The 26263-nt window shown below is 44.6% G+C and overlaps 1 long non-coding RNA gene across 1 annotated transcript; it reads left to right on the top strand.

Annotated features, from left to right (window-relative positions):
• The first annotated feature begins 5380 nt into the window (after positions 1-5380).
• LOC146596846 (uncharacterized) lies at positions 5381-26213 on the top strand. The gene is made up of 4 exons (XR_014895606.1): positions 5381-7276; positions 7740-7943; positions 8991-9099; positions 25996-26213. It is a non-coding gene; the product is annotated as an uncharacterized LOC146596846 (long non-coding RNA).
• Positions 26214-26263: the final 50 nt, after the last annotated feature.

Below are 26263 nucleotides of genomic sequence, written 5' to 3'. Positions count from 1 at the left end.
AAAAAAAAAAAAAAAAGTAGAACAATGTTTTCGCTGTGTTGTGAAGAATAAGCATATAAGCATGGAAAGAAACTACTGAAGAGTATAGGCTGAAAAGATGTATTCCTTTATTTTTCTTTTTACTGCAATGGGAGTTGAAATGTTTTAAAAGAATTTGGTTTGGAAAAATAGCTCTGATGCTCTTCAGAAACATCTTGACAGTTTATCAGTCTCATCAATATTTATGTTGTTTACCCACTACTGCAAACCATAGAATCAGTAAGGTTGGAAGGGACCTCTGCAGATCATCTAGTCCAACGCCCCTGCTCAGCAGGGTCACCTACAGCATGGTAGACAGGGTTGCATCCAGGCRGGCCTTGAAGATCTCCAGAGAAGGAGACTCCACAACCTCTCTGGGCAACCTGTTCCAGTGCTCTGTCACTCTCACAGGGAAGAAATTCCCATAATTGGACCTACTATTTCGTAATGGTATAATCTAACATACAGTTGTTCTGTTTATCTTCAGATAAAAAMCCATTTTTGCTTCACAGAACAATACCAAAGTGAAAATAATTTTACTTTAAATCTCAAGTAGAGGTGCCTGTAGTCTGCTAACTTAGTGATTTTCTTTAGTGGTGCACTTAAGAGATTCACCCTAATGGAGGAACCTGGCATGTGGGATACTTCAAAGTTAGTGGAAGAGAAACATTATAATGTYTACACATAGTTCATGTTACATAACTTCCTTTTGTTGCTATTTAAAAGGAAGGAAAGAAATTGCATTGCTTCAGATATGCATTGCTCTAAACAGCAATGTAATACTTTTTATGGTCCATAGGTCCTCTCAGCTAGGGATCGCAAMAGGATTTTGTAAAACATCCACAGGTAAACTCATACTTCATATCTCTCATGTAGCCTTATGTCTTCTTGACACACAGGCTCTGATTCTGGAAAAGCTAGTGAATGTTATTTTGGGCAAGCCTAGCTTATTTTGAGATTAGAGGGTTATATTATYGCAATCCTGTTGATTTCAGCAGGACTCCTTAAATACTACATTTTAGCCCACCATGAATAAGCATTTAATTGCTTTTGTTTTCCTCTAAAAAGAAGTACAATTGCCAATAGATTGGAATAAACTATATTAATTCAAATGAAATACCATCTCTGACTAGGTATGTATAACATATCTAGAAATGAAACAGGCAGGTTACGAGTAGCCATGGAAAGGAAGGCCTTTCCACTGCTTTATTCATTACTRCACAGTAGCTCTGTTAATGATTGTCTTGCAGGGATTTCTGTTTTTCTGGGTTTAAGGTGTAGTGGGCTTCAAAGTTCTAGGTTTTTTTTTTCTGAAATGGCACTCTTAGGCTTTAAGAGTTTGACCTGTTTACCTGAGTTCATCAACTTTCATGAGCTATGTAAATCATTTTTTATCTATAGTTGCAGCTCATGTGGTCTGCCAGCTTGCTTGTATTTCAAACGGAAATTTTAACTGTCTTGAAAATTCCTTGGGAATCCTTAGTTTTTGCACAACTTCAGCTGTGGAATATGCTTACTTGAATGTTAARCTAAATTAATTTATTTAGTCTTTTGAAAGGTCAAAATTAGAAAGTGAGTCTGCAAAGTCCTCAGCTGTGTTCATTTCCTGTCTGCCCCACTGTTATTTGGCCTGTGTCTCTGGTTAATTCTATTTATGTATTATATACATCACTGTCATAATTAATCTACAGGAAGCTGGTTTCTCAGTTGAACCACTCTATGCTTACAACTAACTTTCCACAAGTGTATAGCAATGACACCAGTGGTCATTAGACAACTGTTTTAATGTCCAGCCTTCAGAAATGCTCACCTAGGGCTTGTCAYAGAGGAAACATATATTTTGAAATGTGTTTTTTTTAGTGTGGTATTTACAGGAAATTTTGAAGGCAGGATTGTATTCTAAATCCTGCCCAAAATATCCCACTGGATTTATTTCTGTCTATCAGAAGCCCGTAGGGATTCCCTATATGATAACCTGCCTGTTTTCCAAGATAAAGTTTTTATCCAGCCATACTCACAATGCAAGCAACAGCAWGTATTCAGCTGAGGGTTTTCTGGTCCTTCTGTGAAAGATGAAGAAGAAGGGATAGGAGAGATTATGACTCAGTAACCTCATAGTCCCGTGGAAGAAAGCAATGACTCCTGRGCCTCTGAGTATTAGCCATAAGATCAAATCCCCTAGGACAGATAAAGGAAYCAAACCTCAGCTTTCTACATCAGAATGGACTCCACTTCCACTGAGCTACTGTGTGGTTTGAGCAGAGAGCTCAGGTWTTAGGTGTTAAGTATGTTCTCACTCTGCTTTTCTGCCCAGATGATTTGAGAGYATCTCAGGGATGCCTGTGGCACAAGTTGAACTCCTCTGCACAGCTAGGCCTGGCCCTGTCAAGCCTCTGTAACAGCAGAACCTGGGAAGCCATAAGGAGTATTTCATAACAAAAAGCTCTCCAGGCAAGTACCCCTAGTGCTGGGAGAGAAGTCAGAAGAGGTTTTGAAGGTCACAATTTTARGTATTTAGGATGAAATTACGCAGGATGTAGGAGCTTAAGTTCTACTCTGGAGCACCCTCAGTGGCATCATATGCTCCCTCATTATAATAAGGAATTATAACACAGCACCTATATAGAAGGTACAGAATTCTACTTATTTGGAGCACAGCTAAGATTTTTGCAAAAATACTGCCTTCAGCTTATACATTACTATGTTTTATTTGTTATTACTTTTTCCTTAAAGTACATTGTTTTGATGTCCTGACTTAACTGATCTAAACAGTGCTAGGGTTCCCAAAGTAGCATGGCAGGTTCCTCTTCAGAGCAGTAACAGAAGTGATGCAAGGAAGTAAAAATGAGTGTCTCAGTCATCACTAAAAATATAAATATAAAAGTATGAAAAATTAGCTTCAGAATCTCTCTGTCAAARGAAAACAATATTTGAAGCCTTAAAGCTACCAATTATTTTGTTTTTTCTCTTTAGTATACAACCCAAGGGATTTCACCACTAAAATTATATATAAACTTAATTTCAGGTCATACTTGAACGAGTATCAAATCTTCAGAAGGACTGAGGAATTGTCCAGGAGGGTTCACTTAGTTTCTGAAGATCAAGAAAAGCTGTATTCTAAAATGAAAGTTGAGGCAGTTTTATTTCCTTTATGATCTGAGTTTTGCAATAGTAGTTTCCTGTATCTCCTCCTAAATTGTTGCAAACCTTCTGTTGAGGAAAGGCTGGCTTCAGGGTAGGGGCAGCCCACTCACTGTTGGTGTTTGCCAGCCAGTCATAATCTCCTCTCTTCTTAGTTAATCACAGAATTTCCAGCAAAAGGCTTTAGCTGTCAAGCATCAGGGTGAGAAGAGCTTTCCTACAGCCTACCAGCCACTATTTTGTTCAGATTTGCAAAACTCTTGTGAACAGCGCTTGTTAGTTACCCAACGCAGTAATATGCAGGGGACAATGATCTTAATTAGGCTTCAGAAAAGTTTCAGGTACAGTATAGATTTTGGAACTGTAAGTGTATAGAATTTAGCTTTAAAGCTCCACTCTATGCATATATTTAACTTATGAAGTCTTATCTGATGAGTTTGTTTTGTTGGACTGAAGACTATGTGATCTGGGCAAAATCTGAGACATCTTGAGATGCACTGAATATGAGCAGCAATAAAATCAGAATGGAAGCAGCTCTTCCTTCTGGACTCTACTTGGCAGTAGGGATTTTGTGGATTCCTCCTTGTCAGCCTTGCCTTCATGAAAAATGACCTTGCTGTCTGTGCACTGTTGGTTTCTCTAATGCTTCTGGCTTCTAGCCCAAATCATGATATGCTTCACTGTTTGGCTTTTGATTTGACACTGTCCTTGTCTTCTCTAATTTTTGAACTTGGCCAGCGTTGACTTTGACACCCACATCTAAACCTAATTCTCTGCTGGCCTGACCTGCAGATGCTCTTTCTCCTGATGGAGTTTCCCTGACACGGTTAAAATACTGTTGTCACAAAAATAAGTTTTGCAAGGCATGCCAAAAATGTTTCCTCAAAACAGAGGAAATGTGATTTTTGCACTTTAGTATGCACACCAGGAAGCAAGCTATTCTCATCCCTCTGTGTTGAGTAAAAACAGATGATCATTTATCAGTTTACATTGTCAATTTGATAAACATTAATAATTTTCATATTATTATAGCCACCAAATCTAATATAAATGCTGYATTTGTTCTGTTCCAAATCAGGTCAGATTGCCTGGAGCTGAAAATTGTTAGTCTAAAGCCTTGTCCATGCAATATGTATGAAATTATTTTAATTGCAATTCATGGTGACCACAAGTTACTGTTTGTAACTCATAGAGAAGGTCTGTAGACTGCTTTGCTTGATCCACAGACGCTTTTCAAATCCTTACTGTTAGAGGTTGTCAGTGAGGCTAAGTAAGACTTGATTTTTTTCAGAACGGTCTCTAAGTTTAAAATCTGTGCTTTCTGATGTTCAGATTATGGCCCAATCGTGCCAACGTTGTATAGGGCAAGTACCAAACCAGCAATGCAAATCAATGGAGTTGAAGGTTAAACCCCACAACTAGCCCATGGCTCCCTCTATCGGAAAAGATCTGATTTTTTTTTTCTTTTCCTTCAAGAAATGGAAAACGAATGACCTTGCTTGCAAATCCGTGTCCTAAATCTTTTTTGTTCGACCCCAGAAAAGCCGCGCACGAGTGACCCGCGCACGCGTGCCAGGCTTTCGCTCCTTAAAAACTGCAGGCCCTTCATCTTTCCTTCCCTTTATTAATGTGCACTGCTGAGAATTTGYCTGGCACAATCCAGCAGAGAGAGGGTTCCCCTTTTCTCTTTTGAACCGCAGCAGCACTAACACAGATCAGTAGGTTTTTATGACCTTAAAATAAATAAATAAATAAAAAAGAAGGCCGCGAGACTACATCTCCCGGCGCGCTGCGACATGGCGGCCGTCACGTGACTGCCCCCCCGCACGCGCCGCGGGGCGCGGACTCCAGCTCCCGGCATCCCCCTGGGCAGGCCCCGGCCGGAAGTGGGGTTGGCGGCGGCAGGGGGCGCCCCGGGTCGGGCGCGATGGCGGCCGCGGGGGCTGTTGGGGGGCGCCGCCATCCGGGAGGCGCCCTGCAGACCCCGCAGCACCTCCAGAGGCGCGGGAGCAGCCTGGAAACGCGGCGGCGGCCCTGCAGTTTCTGAGGCAGCTGCCGTTAGAGGCAGCCCAGGCTGCAGCCTTGCGAGGGCCACTGGAGGCCGCCGCCTGGCGGTACCCCTCACCCTCGGTGGAGGCTTTTGCGAAGCGGCCGTTCTCCACTGGCTCCGCAGCCAGCAGCAAGGAGAGGTTTGCGAGGCGATCGCTGAGAGCGTGATTCAACACGTGCCTCTAGTCTGCCTCTGGTCTTACCGGACTCTTGACTTCCTTAAATGGGCAGAGAGCAGAGTGCAGCAGCAGGGCAGAGGCTAAAGAGATGTGACCTAGGAGGGGTGGCAAGACCATAGATCATGTCAGATGGAGTCATAAAAATAACGTTCTGGCCACGAGGTTTCCTACCGTAAGCGAGTAATGGAAAGTCCTGCACCATCAGTTATTGTTGGTTGTAAACAGTTGTGCTGGGTCTGGGTCAGTTGTGACTAAAGACAGGCAGATTTGGCTGTGTGGTCTCACTAATTCTGTTCCTTTTCCTTATCGCTACTATGCTTTTCTTCTGGAGAACCACGTCCTCTCCTGTTGTAGTTTCCCCCAAGGGTTCAGCTTGCTCTCTGAGCAAGGCCARGACTGCAGCCACCAAAAAGACTAGCTGGCAAGAGCTGAAAACAACTGGGCCAACCTGAGGTAGAGGTGAAAGCTCATGTCAGTAGTACACCCTATAGCTGAGCCCTGCTGTGTCTCTTGGTGGGCCATCTGAGTATTGTCTTGATTGTTGTTCTGGCTTTAGACTTGAGATTGCAGCCCAYGTTCCTTGATCATCTAATCTGTGGGTTCGGAGAAAGCTCACGTGAACTAGGCCTCTTTCAGACCTTCAGTTTTGCTATCCAGTACCCATCAAAACTCACCTCAGAAGTTGGCGAGAGTATGAGCTTCCCTGTCAGCCATCTGGCTGACAAGGGCGTTGGGCTCCTTCAAGTCTGCAAACTCAGGCCTGAATCTGACCTCAGCTGCCCAAGACAGTCTGCTGAGCCTCTGACCAGGACTAAGAAGAGGAAGTCTTGAGCCCAGGCAAATGAGCACTACCACAGACAGAGCCTAAGTCAGTCTGAATCTCAGTGCTTGAGGTAGGCACACAGTCAAGGGCAGTATCTTGCAAGCTTTACTTGGCTGCACATGTATGCAAGTAGGGGTTCAGGAAAGGTCTTTTCCTAATCCAACTGACAGAAATTAAATACGTTGCCAGGTCTGGAGACCTCAGATTTGTGTGTTGTTTAGGATGTCTACTAAACTGTTAGCTTTAGCGTGCCTCATTCAGAGGCTACATTTAGAGCTGTCGCTGCTCCATTGCAGTTTCTGAAATGGTTCTCAAACTTTGAGCTGACCCTAGAGCTACTGGCTCTGTCCCTGCCGTGCTGTGTCTGTTAAGTGCCTGGGTTGAATCTGGTGGCCTCCATGGACACTGAGCGCAGCCATGTAGCTCTGGCGTGAGCTAGCAAGGTGTATGAATGAGTACCAGTGCACAGTGTGCAGTGTTTCGTGTTGCATAGTTGTCTGTTGAACAGCATTTCAGGACACCCTACTCCTTCCACTTTCACCCCCCACTTTAAAGATTATCTACATCAATGAAATGCCTGTCTCTGCTGAGAATCACCAAGATGTTATTATCTAAGGCATCTGATCAACCTATACGTTGTAGCTTCTGGTGAATCTCCAGTGTCTAGAGCTAGGAGATAACACACAGGTTTCCTCGTCATCATCTTCTACTCAGAGCCCCATCAGCAAGAAATCTGTGTTTGTGCTGAGGGCCTGCAGACTGCTCTCTCAAAACTTGGGGTCATTATCTAGTAACTGAGTTCAGGAACTTGCATAGTCTCTGTTGCAAGAAGCGGTTGGACTGTAATCCTTTTATGGCTGCTGAAAGAACATGTTACTGGTTTGCATCTGTGCTTGCCACACCCTTCATTTAACCAGACTGACTGTGATGGATATTTGAGCACAGATGAGAAGGAACCTCACTCCTACGTGTAGGCCAGTCCTTGGGGCTAAGCCAGAGCAGACACTTCAAAGGAAAACCCTAGGCTTGAGCCCATGACAAGTGAGGGAAAACCTCTCTTGCACAGGTGAGTTGCTCTGGGGTCCCACTCAAGCTCCTGCAAGATGTGTTTGTTTTCATGTGACTGTGTTATCTCTGCTTTCTGCTTGTAGTCACTTCAGGCAGTGAAGCTTGTACCTACTCCTAACTAAGCAGGAGTTGATCACATTTTAGTATTTTAAGCTGTAAAATGATAAAAAAAAATAGCTCAAGCAAGGACAAATTAATACAAATAGGATGGAGCAGACATGATCAAAGTTTCCTTGAGTGGCTTGAGATCTGTTTCCTAGAATGACATTCAAGCAAGTGAGGGAGGGAAAAGGACAGAAAGGGTATGAGAAGAGAAGCAGAGGRAGGGGAGTTGTATTTTCAGGCTTTGCTGAAAGGATAAGGTTTAGAGCTCCCAGTAGTGTTCTAGAAARTGCCAGTAGAGCAAAGTAGGAAGCCCAGAACAAAGGAGATACAATAAATTTCTTTTTTCTTCATCCCAGTGTGACAGAGCAGCCTTCTTGGGAATCATGAAGGACCAGGGACTTGGGGCTGGGCAGTCCCATGCAGGTAAAAGCAAGCTGGGATGAAGTGACCCATGTAGAAGATTGCAGAGCAGAGAGAGCTGGTACTGCTGGAGTGACGAGACAGAAGGAGAGGACTTAGGGGCTGTGCCAAGGAACTGCTATGGTGCCTCACATTTAATGGTGAGGAAGCTGTTTCACATCAACTGCTATTTTTCACGGTGGGATGGGGTGCTCCTAGCTTCTCCCTTTGCTTGAACACTGCCTGCTTTAGTAGATCAGCTGGTGCACCGTAATACTCAAGAGCACTAGGCATTAGGTTGGCCTGTGGTATTTCTTAATGCAATCTGACCCATGTGGAAGTCAAGCCCTTGGACAGAAGATGTTGGCAAACTGTGTGTTAGTCACAGGAGAACAGTGGTCCTCCTGTGATGGAGGCTAAGTGTATTTAGTTGTAGCTGAATGCCACAAAGTTGACAGGAGGCTGACTAAGTCCTGCCTCAGTGAGTTTTTTGAATGGGATAGAAATTTCTTACCTCTGTCCCCACTGGGCTGGACTCACTGGCTTTCTGTGTACCATAAGTAAGGTATACGTGGACACATTAGAAATGAGTACTGGAGCTCCCCAGCTTGAGGGTTGCAGTGTTGAGGCCAGAAGGCCAAGATGCATACAGAGAAGTGAGGTTTCAAGTCATAAGCATGTGGTGAAAACCAGTATAAACAAAAGGGATGCTTAGTGCAAGTAGGTCCCCAGCGAACTAGAAATTTGTAGAGCAACAAGTGAGATGGCACAAACTCCATTGACCTTTGGCTCAATCCAGCACTACAAGTGAGGGAATTGTACCTTGGATTCCCAGCCAGTTTCGTCTGAGCCACTCTTTCTAGGAGCTGCAGGTCCCTGGTATGGGGGGAATGTACCTAAATACGCCTTGGGCAAGTACTCCAGCTGCTACTATTGTATCTGAGTAATTGACAGGGAAGGATGTTTCAGAGAGCAGCTACATGAGGATCTCCCTGTCAGTCAGAAATTGTGGAGGGTTGTTTGGCCAAATTTAAGACAGAAGCAAAATACAAAGTTTTCACCAAAGCTGATGTTTAGCCACTACAGGACTGTTCTGTRCACACCAGCAGTGGGCAGTCTAAGTCTGCTCTAATCCACCCAGTGTCTGAGAAGCACCTGCACCAAGCAGGGGGGGGAGCAGAATTTTTGCCTTGTATTTTTAATTGCAGGATGATGCTGAATTTCCATTTGGTATCAGCACTGCACTGGAAGCCAGCACCAAAGTGGACTCTGCAAGCCAAGTAGGAGCTGGAAAGAAGTTTCAATGTAAGGAAAGAGGTAAAAGAGCTTTGATTAATTTTCTGAGACAGATGAGATAATTTTTTCCCTCCAAGCACAGTCCTAGGCTCTTGTATTTATCATGCTTCATTACAAGTGTTTGTAATTATATGAGTGGCTTTAAAGGCCAATTAAGCCTTCATTTTGAGGTTGCTCTGGATGCTGGAAGTCCTCCATTAGCCTGGGTTGCTGCCAGACAAAAACACTACATTGTTTTTAAAAACTGCACCAGCTCCTGTCTGCTTAATGTTGATTTTCCTATTAAGCTCAGCTAATACTTTTCTAATTGTGTGAACTGTGCCTGAAGCCAGGCAGGGTGACTTTTGCCTGCTGCCTCTTAGGCTGAAGCAGAGATTAGCAAACCCCGCACAAACAGCACTTGTTCACTCTCATTTAAATAGCAGGTATCCTTCCCAGAACTGACTTATGCTGCACATCTTGTGTTAGTGGTACCCAGGAAAGACCCTAGCAGGAACCTGAGAGCTGATGTTAGCTTAAAGTGTTTCTTCCTTGTTAGCATGGTAAGGGAAACATGGCATCTCCTGAAAAACAGATCAACCTCGGAGAAGGATTGTTAAGAGATCCAGTGTGGCATGYCCCCAGAGAGATTCTGGTGACAGAACACTTATGGAAAGATGKTTTTTTTCCTTTTTTCTTTTGGAAGTGAGTTAAGTGAGTTAACAGGCAACATCCAAAGTCTGTATCTTACTATATTGGCRGAAGAAAGGTTGGCTACTCTCTGAGAGTCAGGCTGGGTAATGGAAGCCATTACCAGCATATGACTGATAGCTATCAACAGAGGAGACCCAAGGTCTACTCTTTGAAAGTGTGTCCTTCCCAAGCCTTTGCTCTCAGGTTCTAGTTTAAAAATACGTGTGATTAACCTTAAGGAAATGTACACAAATGTATAGATTCACTACTGAATAGGGATGAAGCTAAGCCCATGTAAGATCATTTTATTTAATAATTGAATTGCATATTCATTAATTAAATGTGACAGGCAATCCAGAAATTAATAAAAACACTTATTTAATTTGAATTTGCTGTAAGTAATGACCGTACCTTCAGTTTAAAGGATCAATAGGGATAGAACAGTAGTTTTGAAATCTTCATTTTCAATGTAGAGAAACATTACTCTATCTTAACTGTAAAACTCTTACAACTAATAGACACTAGTCAAGTTTATCGTACCGTAATACTGACAAATTCAATCCCCACCTTTTGAGAGTTTGTGTCTGGAGCTGATTTGCTTCTGAATGCAACAGCCACTGTCCCATGTTTCAAGCTTTGGATCTTCACTGAGGCCCAGGCTGGGTCATTAACAACATCTCTATCTACAAACTGAGCACTGGCCAAACCCACCAGGGTCAGCCACCTTACAGCGAGCTTGGAGCTATCACTGTCCTGACAGCACCTGGTGTTGGCCAGGGTCTCCAAGCTAGCGAAAGGCAACATTTACCCTGATCCAAGGGAGGAYGACAGCCCGCAAGCAGGTGTGTCCTAGTCACAGAGCAGTGACTAGTGGGTGGCACTGTTGGGCACTGCGGCTGCTCTGTGACCAGGCACCCCAAGCAGTCTGGATCAATATTCCCAATGCCTTGAGTGATCAGGAGAGCCTTGTGTCACAGCATATGACAGGCTCATCCCGGCATCACCTGTGACAAACCACCATAACTCATTGGGGCTTTCAGGATTCATGCAAATGGCTTAAAATAGAGAATTTTGTTATAAAATAAAAGGTATATAGTGCTTTTCATCTCTTGCCAGCGTGGCTGGTTAGTAAATACAGATGTTTTCCCTTTTCTGTTGATGTTGCTGGGCTCGTGCAGGTGACTGGAATCTGTGCAGTTACTACTTATCCCACAGCACCTGCTAGCATGTCCCCCCCCCACCAGCTGTGACGGATGGGGGAAATCACTGATGGCCACACAATCACTTGCAGTCATCGCATGCTTAGATTGCATAGACTAGCAGGTCTGATCCTGCAGACCTGTTGGAGCTCTTGTTCTCTTGTTTTTCAAGCAGGTTTGTTCCTCTACTAATTTGGGAGAAATAAAAGGAGAAACATTGTTGAAAAGATAGTTTAGGATGGTAAATAAGGCCTGGTAGCAAAAATCATCATTAGTTTCTTGTTCATAAAGAATAAAATCAAATCTAAAAATTAACCAAGTAATAGGTTCAGAAGTTAATTCATTTTGGAATTTCTGGCAGCAAAATGTACCTCCTGCTTCAGGTGTTTAATACGCAGATAGAAAAGTTCAGAGAGCTTGAAATTCATTGTAATAGAGCACTAGACATCCAGGCAAATCATTATTGTTGAATGTTTCCTGGTAGAGTGAAGAAGCAAGACAGAGCCAGGGCTATTTCAGTGCAAAGCTGAAAAAGCTAATTGACTTTTACTCACTGGGAAAAAAGATGTAACATGACAAATGGGTTTGTGGTTTAAATCATTAGAGAATGAGGAGGGAGTTGCTGGCTAATGGGACTGTTGCTGGACAGATACAGCAGAATTAAGATTACTGTGAGCAATTTGCAAGATTTGCTCATAGACCGCAGGAGGAATCAGCAGGAGCCCAGGTGACACTGTAGCCAGGAAGAAAGTGAGGAGGTGGCAGAATGAGATTGGAATGGATCAGAGAGGAGCCAGGCAGCATCTGAGGGTTGTCTTCCTGTCTAGGACAAACAATGCTGCACAGATCTTCCTGGGGAGCTTCAGAGATTGCTCTGCCTAGCTGAGAAGTAGGCCCAGAGAACAGACACAGTTTATTGCCCTGACTAGCCTCACCTGGGCCCCTGCCCATGCCTTGCCCACAGCCCAGGAGCTCCATTTAAGCTCAGGCCTGGGACCTCCATCCTTTGTTGAGCTGCATTATAGGTAGGCTTGTTTCCAGCCCCACTCCTGCTGTTCCTGATGAGGCTTCATGGATGACATTGGTCAGCCTCCTTGCGGTGCCTGGGGCTGTCAATGGGCTGTTAGCTCCTCTGCTACCTGTCCTGCTCGGGCCCTGCAGGAGGGCCCTTATTGGTGAGGGTGTGGCTCGCATGGGAGTCATCCTTGACTCCCGGCTCAGCCTCTCATGAAGCACATGCTACTGCTACTTTCTGACAAACAGTGTATTTCAAAGTAGGGTCTCCTGAAAAGTCTGTCAAGCTGCGGAGCGTCACTAGACAGGCACTAGATGGAAGTGCTCTTCTGTCTCTGTACTTTTTCCTGTTAGCACTGGAACAGATTGCTCAGAGAGGTGGTGGAGTCTTCTCAGGGGATATTCAAAACCTGCCTGGACATGATGCTGTGCAATACGCTGTAGGTGACCCAGCTTGAGCAGGGGGGTTGGACTAGATGATCTCCAGAGGACCTTTCCAACCACAACATTCTGTGATTGTCACCTGGAGGAGGTTTTCCGGTTTTCTAACATGAGGCTAGATTTGTCTTTATTTTCCTTAACATATCTGGCCAAGGCTCAAGACACTCTGATGTTATGTATTCTTCAGTAAACACAATTAACTGGAAACTCAGAAATACTGAAATCATCCTTTCCCTAGGGACTGGTCTCTGTGAGCTGCCTTCTCTAGGCAGGAAATCAACCTCACTTTCACCAGGGTTGCAGAGTGCTTGGAAATCCGCTCAGCTCAAAAAAAATAAAAGTTTGAGCGTAGGGACACAGACGGGAAATTTTAGAGACAATGATCTTCTATATCCAAATGAAAGATTGTAGTTTGAGTTTGACTGTGTTGCCTGGGCCAGCATGACTTCTGCAGAAAGGCTGCTCTTGGGCACCATAGACCTTTACAGAGTTTGCAGCCTGAGAGCCTCCAGGTTTGATGATGCAGCTGTAGCTTGACTGCAGTGGTCGAAGATGCAGTAGCAAAGCTTGGTAAGAGAAGGAAGGTCTGGACTGCAAAGGGCAGCTGCCTCGTTGAAGATAGGTTGTATGGAGCCAGTGGATGTCTGCTGTTTGATGCTTATTCAAAAGCAGTTGGATTGAAGCAGTCAGGCAAATCTTGGGGGGCAGTATCTGCTGTGCACCCAACACTTAGCCAAAAAACCTACATATGGATGGCAAAGCTGAACTTTAGACTCCTGTTTTATCACCTCCAGAATAAACCCCACTGAGGGTGTGTGTAGAGGACATCTAGACCCTGCAAAGCTAGGCAGAGACAAGTAAACTTCTGATACAAGCATTTCTAAGTAGTTTTTACAAGCCCTTCCCCAGGTGATGCAGTGCGGTACTTCACAATCTTAAAGCTAGAACATGTCTAATCTAATCCTCCCTTACTGTAATTCAGGACAAACGTTTCTTGTCCTAACCAGCTTGGACAGGGTGATCAGTTTATCATCTTTCTCTCTGTAAAAGCAACCTTCTATGGATATGACATTTAGGTACTACTTGTATCATTACCCTGTGTCCATTTCTTCTGCTCACCTCTAGACCGAATGAACTCTCATTCTTCCGTCTCTGTTATATATCTGTGTTCTGGACTCTCTCCAGTTGGTCTACAGCTTTCCTGAAGAGCAATACCCGTCTTCCAGCCTGTTGCTGAGTATCTGAATAGAGCAGAATAAACTGGTTATCCCTTATAAATRTATGTAGAGATTTGTAACAGAAATGTTAAGGTTGAGGCAAGTCTGAGTGGAAATCTGTGTGTAAACACAAAATATGGAATAAAAGAATGACTAGCATTGCTAATGAAGAACACTGCTTCCAGGACGCTATTCCCAGCAGTAAAATTGAGGAGTGTGTTTATGGCATGTCCCAAAAGCCTGTGCTCTGATAAGACCACAGCACAGACGACTCATCAGCAGGAGATCTCACATCCTACTGGGAGGATGACAACAAGGTTGTAGCATATCACAGACCCTTCCTTTTGCTCTTAGACCCCCAGGAAATGAGACATGTATTCCAAACCTGGAGAAGCAGACAATGGGTAGCAACCTTTATGGAAGCTGAAGTTGGCAGGATTCAGAGGCCAAGAATTGCTCTATAATAATTGATGAGTCCTGTGTCACACACAGATGATCCCRTCCAAACCCCTTGGACACTTGCACCATGGTGCTTGTGAGTATGTGAGTGTGAGAGTTTGAGTGAACAAAACCTATAAGATAATTATTACAAGTACATAAAATAGTTCTACTTAAAGGTTTTCTGAATAACTATGAGCATTCCCTTTCATAAGATCTCATGTTGAATATTAATACACWTTTTTTTTCTACATATAGTTATAAGTAAATATCTGGTATTATTAGTAAACCTCTGGTGTTGTTTAACCRGTATGAATGAACCCATATTTTCAGACAGAAAAACAAAGGGAAGGTCTTAAGAGTCATTAAGGACAAGTTAAGAGTCAAGGACATTTCTAAATCACTGAGAAAAGTGGAGTTTCTTGCCTTAAGAACTGTATGAGCACACTGTAATTATAATGCAGGATGGCACTGAGACTCTAGCTTTCTGTGGCACCTGCAGCTCCTCCCCCAAACATCTCCTGTCTTAAATAATTCTCAGATCTGGAGAGTTTAGCCAGTGCTGTTGGCTGCAAGAAGGGTGCTGTTATGGCTTCAGAGTGATATGCCTGGCTTTCTGCACCTCCTGTGTCTTGCCCTGCTCTCAGCAGCCTTGCTGTTCCCTTTTTTCTGGCAAAACWGGGCTGCCCCAGGCTTTGATATTCTCTTGTCTGTACTTCCACGTCTTTCATTCTTTGGTCTCTGCTTCTCTTGTGCAATCTATCACCTTTTTCTCATCTTGCAAACTTTTAATTCTGCTGCTGCATCCCAACTGCCTTTTTTTTTTTTTCCCAGCTGCCATGAATTTCCAACTACCCACTGCCCCTTGGGCTGCTTCCTGTTGTGATTGCTTAATGAGGCTTTTGGCTGCATAGTCTCAGTCCTTCTTCTCAGTGCGAGGTGGCCCTAGGCTGATGGCCTTTTTCCTCCAGGGAAGAAGTTTGAGCTGCTTAGCTGTGTATTTGGTTGAGAGCTTCTGTATCTTGTCCATTTTTCCTGCAGTGACCTTCAGCAAACTGCCTTTGTGGACAGCATGCTATGCTCTCCCTTCCTTCGTTCCCTGTGCTRGATTGCTCATGTTATAATTCTCCATGTCTTTCCTTAGGTAAACATGTCTCATTACCATGTCTCTTGTTTACAGTGCTTCTTAGCCCTGTATGTGCTAGATCCACCACTGCTTTCCTATGGATGTATRTTTGAATATTCTGGACCTATCAAGAAGGAGGTATGCCTCCGCCCAAGCCCCTTGGATGTCCCAATCCGGTGTATCAGCAGAGCAACCTGTTRCACTGACAGGGTGCTGTAAAGCAGTGTCAACCTCTCAGTTGGGGACCACTCTGAAAGCCAGCTTGGATAGCATTTCCCATGAGAAAAGTTCATCTGGGGAATCTGTTTATCATCTTATTTCAGTGACCTTCTTTCAGACCCCACAGCTGCGTCAGTTCAGATAGGTCAACAACCAAGTTGGGGATGGGTGAACTTCTCTTTGCTTCTGGACAAAGTATTTGCTTCACTGAGTTGGAAGCTCTGGGAAATTGAGACAGGTACYGTGGAGCCAGATAATTCAGCCGTGGAGGTGGTTTGAGATGGAAGTCATCTTTCTGCACCAGTGCTGAAACAGGTTTCCTGAAAATATATTAGCAGCTCCAGAATGCAGAATAGGGCTGGATAAAAATTGGATGATGTCTCAACTGGGAATAACTTGCATGTTTCCATATGATAACACCTGAGCGTGTACTGCAGGTCATTTGAGGGTTCAGGGTATATTCCTGCTTTGTGTAAGGTCTAGTGGAGATTGTTTCAGATYGAAGGATTTGCTGCACAGCTGGGCTGATCTCAGGCTGGAGGCAGCATATCCTTTCCCCCCGCTCTTTCATGAACAATTCAATATGGAAGGAAAACAGAAGAAAAAGAAAGYCCGCTCTTTATAGCTGTCCCTATTCCCCTTCCAGCCTCTGCTGCACATTGCTTTGTGACGTTGCCAGTGACTCAAAGACAAGCAGGATTTCAGAGCTAATGTCTTTAAAATTTGAGCCCACTTAAGTCTCTGCTACTGACAGAGTCCAACTGCCTCCCCCCACCGTACTGATGGTTTTGGACCAACTGTGCCTGTATTAGAGAATTTAAAAAGCAGCAAAACACCATAGTAGGATTCAGCCTCTGTTGTCTGGGAGCCATAAAAACAGACAGTGTACAGCTGGATGCAGTAGAAATGGAGAAAGCAGAAGCAYAAAGCTCTCTAGTGAACACCAGATTGAATGAAGCAGAATAAGTCCGTTAAGCTCAGTGCTGACGTACTCTGGCTATGAAGGTGCATGATGTAGGTGCCATCTGCTTGGTCGGCAGTGCCCGTTCCCTCCTAGCATGAACATCGTGGTGTAAAATCCTATGAACAAACCAGCCCTGGGGACTTYGTAGTGATCAGAAAGTCCTAAACTGGAATATGCCAACCCCAGGGCAGTGGGGAATATGTATGAATTCTTGAGCAGGAGCAGTCTGAGCTTCCCTGAGAGAGACAGATTTTCATGGGATACAGCATTCACTTGAGCAGGGGATGCCCTTGGTTCCCAGTCACTTTCTTGATGATATATTATACTTTTTGTGATAGGGATGCAGCTGGCAAGACAGCTGGCCTCTGTGCCTTAAGGCTTACTTCCTTCACATCCAGTTGATCTGAAGTTGTCTCAGGGGTTGCTCATTAACTCTAGAAGAGAAAAATCCTACTGAAACACATCTTTTTGCTGGATACAGAAAATGTCACAATCCTAACACCAGGAAGCTGCAACATAAGAGCTCTGCAGGCCAGTAGCATATGCCAAGGATGATGCCCTTGCCTCACAAAGATATAAGGCTCAACRATTAAGAGAGAAACCAGGCTTTAGGGCTTGTTTTGATTTCTGCTTCAGTCTTTCAACCTAACATACTTAATGCACATCAGGGAACAGGGCAAGGAAACACTTTGTTCTCATATCTTGCAAAGTCAATCAGTTGCATAATAAGAATCACAGAGGCAGCAGGAACGTGATCAAGTGCAGAAAAGAGACACATCAAACATTTTATTGTGGCTATGGGGAGGGAGARCCAGGCCACTAACTACCCAAGTTATCTTTCCCAAACTGCCTTTGAACCTGTTTTGTATCAGCTGCCTGTCATTCTAAATACCACTCAGATTGCAAGGTAACTTCCCTGGAGGCCCTGCCTATTTGAACAGGAGATGTAAGCACCCCCAAAAGCCTCTGGAATGATTCAAAGTYTAAATTGGCAACTTCCTTCGCTTTAGTCCCACAGGGGTAGGGGTTACTCAGTGTCTGTGCAAAGCTGTGCATTAAACAGAATACAGTTAGAGCCTGCATGGATGGGAGAGAGGTGTGAGACAGCACCAGGTCAAGGTTTTCACCCCAGCTACTAGGCAGTTGGCTGTCCTGTGACACAGGTAGGTTTCTTTCTATGCCCTTCTGCAGCTGAACCGCTGTGCCAGGAGTAGCTGTCACAGTGTCTTAATGAGTGAGAGCAGCAGGAATCCAGCTGTCTTGTAGCCTGACCTCTCTGCTGTTTTCCCTCCTGAGGCCTCTGCTTTTTATTATTATTATTATTTTATTTATTTTTTTTATCAGCAAGTGCCTAACATAATATGACAAACCTGTAGTGCTTCAGCTGCAGATGTGCTGGCCTGCATCAGAGGGGACAGAATCTCCAACAAGGGCAAAAATTGCAACACCTTATCTGATAATAAGATTGAAAAGGCTATGAGCATTTTTGGCAGTTTCTGTCTCTAAGAAGAAACTCCTCTTTTAAACTTGCTACTGACTTAGAAAATGGGCAAATAGTCAATGTGTTCTCTCCCAGTGCAGCATTTGGTGTGGTGCATTACTGAATGCTCTGTGCACACCTGCTGGCAGCTAAAGCCCCACATATTTTGATAGAAGAGATGCTAGGGGTTTGGAGAAAGCAGGATTGTGAGGCAGATCCCATAGAGGCATGTGAAAGGAAGAGGAAACAGGAAGAAATCACTCCAATATGGAGCCTTTCAGGCTTGCCAGTGTCTTAGGCAATTTCCTTCTTTGCCTAACAAACAAGAACATTTGCTGTTGATGAGCCCAGCTGAGAGCTGCGGAAGTGCCTAATGACTGTAAGGGGCTTCTGGGCTTTCTTGCTCCACCTTGTAAATTTATCTCTCTTCCTCATTATATTAGCAGTATTTTTAGCTGCTCTTGCTCAGAGAGAAAGTAAGTTATTCTCCATTATGAATCTCGAGCACAAGAAAACAGTAAAGACTGTTAGAGACAATGCTAAGCAGAGATCCCTCTGCACTATCCCAGAAGCCTTGTGGTGCTGGTTCAGCTCTTAGTGACCTTCCTTGGAGGGTAGTAAGCCATGCAGCTCATGGACATGCTCCCCCTGTGACAGCCAAGTCTCCTAGGAGATTCCCAGCTGCCGGACAACGTTCCCATGGACAGTCTTGTTCAGATGCCAGGAGATGCATCCTTCTCCTTCCCACGGCTCATCTCTAGCGTGTCTCCTCACATGGCCTTCTGCCCTTTCTGTTGCTGTGCACTTTTCTGTCTCCTGTTCTCCTCTCCTCTGGCTCTGATGACCCTGCTGTCTTTCCCCCTTTCTTGCCAGTCTGTTCTTCGACCTGGTCTTCCCTCTGTGGCCACTCCAAGAGATGCTTGTAGGGTGAGGGGGAGTGTGGCCGGAGCCTGATGGGAATGAGCTAGGGCACATCTTGTGGAGTGGATGTGAACGCAGGGCACTAGTGTGATCATGCTGCGAGGACTTTTGCAGCGGCGGAGGATGAGAACTAAGAGTGCCAAGAGAGGGTATACTGACTGTCAGGATGCGTGTTTTGATGAGGATCTAGCTTTCTCTGTAGCAGAGCTGGGTCCTTGTCCATCCTCTTGTACTGTGTATGATGATCTTCTTTAGGTGGGACTAGCTCTTAAAATTGAGCTGACTGGCAATCTCAGATGAAAATGCTGTGGATGAAGTTTAGCTGGACTGACCGGAACTGTAGCATTATTTAACAGAATGTGGAAGCACAATTTGTCACCAGAGACTTGCAATTCCCTATTATATGTAAATACAATTTAACAGTCTCTACTTAGGGAATATCAAGCTCTTTGAATATGATAGTTTATACCATGATAATGCTGAGCAATACAACTCCTTTCAGAACTACATATGTCTCTGTGATGCCCTGGATCTGAACATACCTGATCTCAGGAAGTATAAGTCCAAAATGTAAATTATTGGGTCCACCTCTGAGAATAGTAGGAAGCATCTTGTTTGATTTTCATGTTATATGGAAGTCTAAGRACTACTCTGTCCTCATCTTGTCCTGAGTTATCAGCTCAACCTTAACATCTGTTTGAGTCAGAAAGGATTCCCCCCCCCCAGTCACCCTAGGTGAAGCACTAAGTCCTCCTCAGTCCACACCGTTCAATTTCTTGCCCCTTTGTGCCTTCTTACAGGCCTTACCTGCGCCTGTCCCGTTCCTCACAGGCAGCTCTGCTCTGCTACCTGGGCTATCTCACAAGTGTGACACCTGGAAGTCACCTAGTGGCCACCCAGTCAGACCTGTCCGCCACCCTGGCCAGAGGATGCCGGTCAGCAATTCCAGCAACCATCCTGATGACATCTGGTTAGGAAGATGCTCAATCTGGCTTTTAAAATGTGAAGAGAAGGGCCACCTCCTGCACCTTCAGTTCCATTATTCCTCTGGCTGAGGTCTGGCATCTTTTTTTGGCATCTGCAAGACCTGGGAGCTCTTCCCCAGCAGTGGTAAAGCAGTGCAGACACTGAGCAAGGAATGGAGAAAGTGTTGGGAAAGGCTTGTTATGATACCACTTAGCACATGGACTGCTCCTGGCCACAGATGTTCTGGTACTGCTGTGGAAGCTGGATTTCTTCTTGGCATCTCTTCATTTATTTATTTTACTTTTTAATTGCTTCACTTAGAGACCTGCCCTATGGAAATTTCCAAGTGGTGCTTGTATTAAAAGAGCCAGTTTTTGGATACTAGAGGTTGATTCAAAGTAAGTGCAGAAGCCCATATGTTTTCTTCTATGTTAAGCCTGTTTTCCCAGCTGAAACACCAAAGCACAAATGGGCCTTGGGATGGAAGATTACAAGAGTCTCACCAGCTGAGCCAGTAACTGCAGTCTTTAGTGTCCAGCCTACATCAGAAAGACAAGCAAATACAGTTTCAAAAGAGACAGTAAGATTGCAGCCATACCCTGCTAGGAAGTTCGAAAGGATGAAATAAAGTACCGTGGAGCATTTTTTTTTTCTTTCTTAGAAAGCCTAATTGTCCAGAAGCAGAAGTGTCTAACTGATGAAGCATTAGATGTGTTCTCAGCTTTGATACTGTGATCATCAGCTACAGGGCACAGCTACATGCCGTGTGCCATTGATTCTGCTCCCAGCTCTTTCTCTATTTTTTCTGTGTCACAGCAGAGCTCAGACCTGCTTGGATTTTAATCCCTGCTGCAACATACATTTTAAATAGTATGAGCAAAACAGAACTCACCGAGAGGTGACTCTTTTGTAGTAGTCTTCATTACATACTACTACATATTTCTGTGCAATCATCCACTTCAGCAAGTGACTTTTTCCTGCTGTTTCAATTCCATATTTTTGCTACACTGGGAGTCTGCCACTTTTGTAGTTTCCTTCTGTCTGATTCACCTCCAAGACACAGAACAGGGAACTTCAGGCTAGAATCAGCTATTTTTCAGTGCATTCTTATTTCACTGTTTTTTGTGTGTGTGCTGTCTAAAGTAGCTGCCCCCCAGACTGTGAGAGAGAGACATCAGGGCTGACTGATCCATTGAATAACTGGACCTGTTAGAATTGCCGTTCAGGTTGGGGCCACATGAAAGGCATTTGCTTCAACTGCAGGTCAATTTTGCTATTGTATTTAGCAAGCTGGCACCACAAAGTGCTTTTGAATGGTTGCTGTTTCTCTGCTGCAGGTGCTTGTCCTTGCTTTTGTGTTTCTCTAGCCTGCAATCGTGATGTGATGCTCGGTAAGCCCAGCCACAGACCTGTCAGACATCACCTTTTAAATAGCAGGCATACCCTTGAGGCAGACATTGACAGATGCTTGCTGTTTCCAGGCTGCCTTTTGTAAGCAGGCTTAGAAAATTAAACAACTAAACTATGACCAGAGCAGTAAGCAGTGTGCTTTGGATGCTGAGCCATGACCCCAGTGACAAAATGTCCCCTGGGCACATTTTGTGTGCAAAGCCACTGGGCTTTGTAATTCTGAACGAAGCTGTAGCCTTTGTTCCCTAGCATGTTCCTTTCTGGTGTAGCAGCTCGAGTAATGCTCAGCTGCCAATGGAAAGCAGAGAAGGAAAGAAGGTTTGTCAAAAGTTAAGGTGCAGCACTTTATCTCCTTGGATCTGCAGCTAGGAAAGATTTAGCCTTGCACCATGTAACTACATGTCCTCTAGTAATTGCCTAGGCGGAAGATTCTTCACGCACATTAGAAAGCCGAGTTATTTGAAGCCATAGAAAAGAAGTCAGTGCACAGCTGGGTTGCTAAGGTGCAGAAGGTGTGAGGAGTGTTTTAGCTGTACACTGTACAGGCAGGAGTTGATGCTCTTAATTTCTGACGCATCAACCCTCTTTGCCTCCCTTTATGCCTCCTCCTCTCTTTGTACCTTATGGCACATTTGGGTGAAGCAATCAGCCCGCAAGTGAGAGATCCCTAAACGGGGTGTGCACAAAACACTGCGTCTTTTAGCTAACGTGGTGATGGGCCCACAGAGGCTAGTCAGAGCTGTTCCCACTGCTGTCTTCATAGGGGGTTTCTAAGTAACCGTCAAATATTAAGCGCAAACAGCTTGCAAAGAAGAACGTGAAGGAACATAGAGTGGTGTGTTTGCATGAACAGCAGCTTACTTCCTATTGCACTGCACACCAGGTAGAAACATGGAGTGAAAATGCTTACATCTGGTTGCTGTCGAAGGTAAAACTCTCTGCTGGGAGCAGTCCACAGCGAATGTGTGTCTCTCTAGCGAATGTTTGCTTGACTGGAGCTGCAGTCCGCTCCCAGCTCTTTTGGCGGGGGGTGCAGTGCTGAGCTTGCTGCTTGCATGCAAATAGGACAAAATCGGCTGCTTCCCCCCCACACACACATGTATTTGGGGAACAAAAGGAGTAATGGCAGCAGTGGAGGCCCAGCACTGGGAGACTTCAGTAGAGCTGTGGGCAGAGCTGGGACATTCTGTACGAGCACCTGCTTGGTGTCCCTCGTATGGACCCCAGCAAGTGTGCCCCTGCCTGGAGGCTGCACAGCCCCAGGCACAGTTTAGGGTTTTTTATATCAACCAAGTACAACAGGCTCGCAACAAAGTCTCTTGGAGGAATAGGCTAAAAAGCTCTTGCGACCAAGGATAGTCATTTTAAAAGTATTTTAGGGAAAAAAAAAGAAAAAAAAGAAAAAAAGAGGATCCCAGAAGAGTGAAAGAAAGCCATACTGTAAAAGGGGGTAAGCTATACAGTCGTAGAGCTATTAATCTTTTGGTCACTGCAGGAGTGCTATTAGTGTAGATGATAGCAGACTCGTTTGTAAAAGTGATGATACAACTGATGCTAGCTGACATGTTTTTATGGAAAGATAGGCTACCTCATTAGAGGTATGTGGTGCTGAAATATGTTTCTAAATGAATATGTCTTGCTATCAGTATTTGGATTAAAATATCGTAAAATCCATGTTGGATTTTAATGGACTTAAACTGTCTAAGCAAGAGATTTCAGAGTGCTTTTAGTATTGGTAAAGTGTCAGTGTACAGGTGTATCTTGGACTGGTTTGCAGTCTAATGTTATTCAGAACTTCTGTAGTGATTAAGAGGAAGTTTTTTAGGGGCTGTTAATCAAGATGGCAGATGAGATAGAGATTTGGAAAATCAGAAAGAAAATTACACAAATTGTAGCTTTTTCTGTTGTTTGAGACTCCGGGAACAAGAACAGCAATAGTCAGGTAGAAGACTACTTATTTCATTGGCAAACCCAAACTAGGAGGAAAGAAAAGTCCATTAGGGGCCAGACAAAAGTCTACCATTGATACAAAATGAATTTTTTATTTTGATTTTCCCAGATATTTTGATAAATAATAATAAGTAGGCAACTAAGAAGCTAGGGGTTGAAGCAAACAAAAATAATCCCCCAAACTCTATTATGGTCCTTCAGGAAGATAACTGAACAGGAACTTCCAAGCACTAAGAAATTATGAAATACTGCTGATGTTATAGGTGCATATGTAAGTGGAAAAAAAATGAGAGAAAACTATGTGATGTGTGATGTTTGATTGTGTGAACTGTATGAAGTTAGTGCTAGGAAACCTGATCCTAGAATCTACTGCCTTCTGTAGAGAAGAGCAGGTTCAGCAAGAAACTACAAGAATGAGCCAAAGCAGGGAAAACCACTCTATCTTTAAAAGTTTCTCTTCAGCTTGGTCAAGAGAAAAAAGGTGACTGGGTGAACGTGAAGGTGCATCCACTTGCAAAAGGTTGTGAGCAGCAAATTTACCACATGCCGGAGTGGTTAGTTATTCCTTTTTTGAGGACTAAGTCAGGAAGAGATGCCTTCTGCTAAAAGGCTGCATCTTTGGACTGGGTTTTGAAGGCTGTGACTGTGGTCATGCGTGAAGCCAGGCTGTGCATTGCAGAGTCATGGGAAGGAATAATTTCCTCAGCCTGTGCTGTGGGACATCATTTCTGGGAATCGCAGTGTTGGCTAAGGGACCCCATGGGGACAAACTTGGCTGTGCCCATATCTCTTAGAGAAGGCAGACCACAGTCAGTGCCCTAGGAGAGGAAATGTGGCTGTCTGCAGTGTCAGGCTAAGGCACACGCCGAACTGATTCATCTAAACTCTGATGTCCTCCCAGAGTGCTGTCAGCTCATTAGCCATAATTCAAGGTGCACACACATGTGGAGAAGATGTAGCCATTATTACTTGAAGGAAATCTTATCCCAATGATGTGCTTTTTTGGAGAAGAACTTAGTGAGCGGGGAGTTAGAGTGTAAGGATTTTCATGTAAAGAGTGCTTGGGGTGGGGGAGAAGAAGAAAAAAACTGGGGAGTTCAGCCCAGCCCCTCTCTGCAGCAGGACCTGGCACGTGGACCTGGCACATGGGTGTGCACTGTGCTGCACACCCATGCAGCAGTGTCACAGTGGCAGATGCTTGCGTGGGTCTTACAGCCAAGGCCCTGTACCGTGGGCAGTGTTTCTCAAGCGTGTAGGTGCCACACAGAGTCCTCACCAGTGCTGTCTGTAAAACAGATCTGGAGCTAGATGCACTGGGGTGGTGATGTCTGTGAGCAAGATGGGCCGTGCCACCAGCCAGTAGGCCCTCTCAGTGCTCTGCCCGTGTCCCCAGAGTACCCAGGTGATTGGCTAGCCTGGTCCCAAGGAACTTGGCTGCCTTTGCAAGACTAATAGGAGTGGAAGGAAGATGAGTGGGCCTCTGTTAGCCTCAGCAAGATGGACTAGGGGAGAAGCTCATGACAGGGCTCTGTCTCAGTTGCACATCCTCACAGCTCCCATGTCATTCCCTTCTCTGTTTCCAGTGACACAAAGCAGCCACCTTCCTCGTGCACTAGTGCATCCCACAGCATGCTGCTCTGAGGTGGGAAGGGACCAAGGCAGGAGAGTTTTAGGCTATTGGGAGGGCAATAGCCTCCGGTAGCTTGACTCTAGGCAATGACCGCAGAAATAGCATCTCCATTCTCCCTGCCTCTTCCCACAGCCTTCCGCTTGCGTCACCCRTACACTTACGTGTGGGAGTGAGGACGTGCAAGTGTGCAGTTATCCCTTAGCAATGCTGATAGGAGAGAGTGCTTTGTTTAGTATCCTTGTCTCTAGCTGTACCCTCCAGGCCACAGTGAAGAATTTCTTGGCATTTACTAAATGCTCCTTAGGTGTTTCTTTCTTCTGGTCAAGCGTTGTTTTAAGATTAAAGTAGTATTTTGCTTTGAATTGATCTTTAAAGGCCCCTAAAATCATACCAGCCCAGCACAGGGACATCAGATGCCGTGGCCAGGTTGGAGGATGCTGATGGTAAAGCTTGGGAGTTATTTGGATCACCAGGCGGAAGCATGGTGAGTTAAGTGGATTGTCACATCCAGGGCCAAGCCTGCAGTGCCAGCCCACCCTGCATGCCTTTAAAGCTGCTAGGTCTTCCTGATGCATGCCACTGTGGAGAAGGAGGGAGGATGATGCACAAGATGTACTACTGTGACCTGGTATCCAATATCTGGGGCCATATGCTAGTTTCAGAGGGCTGAGACTCCACTCTATCCCACGGAGGCAAAGGTAGCTTGGCCTACTTGGACCCTTCCTGTCCCCACCACAGCAGCAGAGAGTCTGGGCAGGTAACCAGTGTCCTTTAGTGCACAGCAGGCTCAAAATTGCCAGAAATCCCCTCAGAGCAGGTACAGTTATGCATATTGTTTTAATAAAGTATTTTCCATTAGAAGTCCATACTTTCAAGTCCAAAGGCTGTAGGTTTTTAGTAGAGGTAAATGTAAATTGAGGATAAAATGTTGCAGCGATACCAGCATATCCAAAGCAGCCATGTTCTCAGCCTCCTGCCTTTCTTTTTTCAACACGTGTACATGCACAGTCTCCAAATATAAGTGTGCTGGGATGTGCTAACTCATGCATATGTTTGTGGTCAAGTACTGATCTGCCCCTCAGAGCTTGTTCTTTCAGCATCACCACAGGTACATATCCCTATGGCTTTAAAAGAAATAGGGACAATCTCATTTTCCTGGGTGGTTCCCTGGTGATTTTCTGTTCTTGTTTCCTTGAAGCTCGTATTCCTACATTTGTTGGGATTATGGGAGCCTTTTTTGTTTAAAATTCTTGTTTCTTATTTTTTCCAGGCTGCTTTAAATAGAAGGGGAAAATGAATGGAAAAACCCACAAAGCTCATCTCACTTCTCCAGATTGATTCTTTGACCCTTTTCACTATCCTAGGCCTTCCGAAATCTTCTTCAGTTTGTATCTGCACCCTTCCAACTTTTGCAATACAGGAAAGCCCCGAGAGATTTTTTCTGTTCTCTTGAAAGATTTCACCCCTGCAGTCAGACAGCAAGCTTCATTTCTGGTAAGGTTTTCAGTCCCACTCAGTCCTTTGTCTTGGCTTTTACG

Source organism: Rhea americana, unplaced genomic scaffold (genome assembly GCF_003343005.1).
Source record: "Rhea americana isolate MKP2758 unplaced genomic scaffold, rheAme1 scaffold_198, whole genome shotgun sequence".
NCBI classification, from domain to species: Eukaryota; Metazoa; Chordata; class Aves; order Rheiformes; family Rheidae; genus Rhea; species Rhea americana.
The sequence above is the reverse complement of the archived record's forward strand: the minus strand, read 5'-3'. Positions and strand labels throughout refer to the sequence as shown.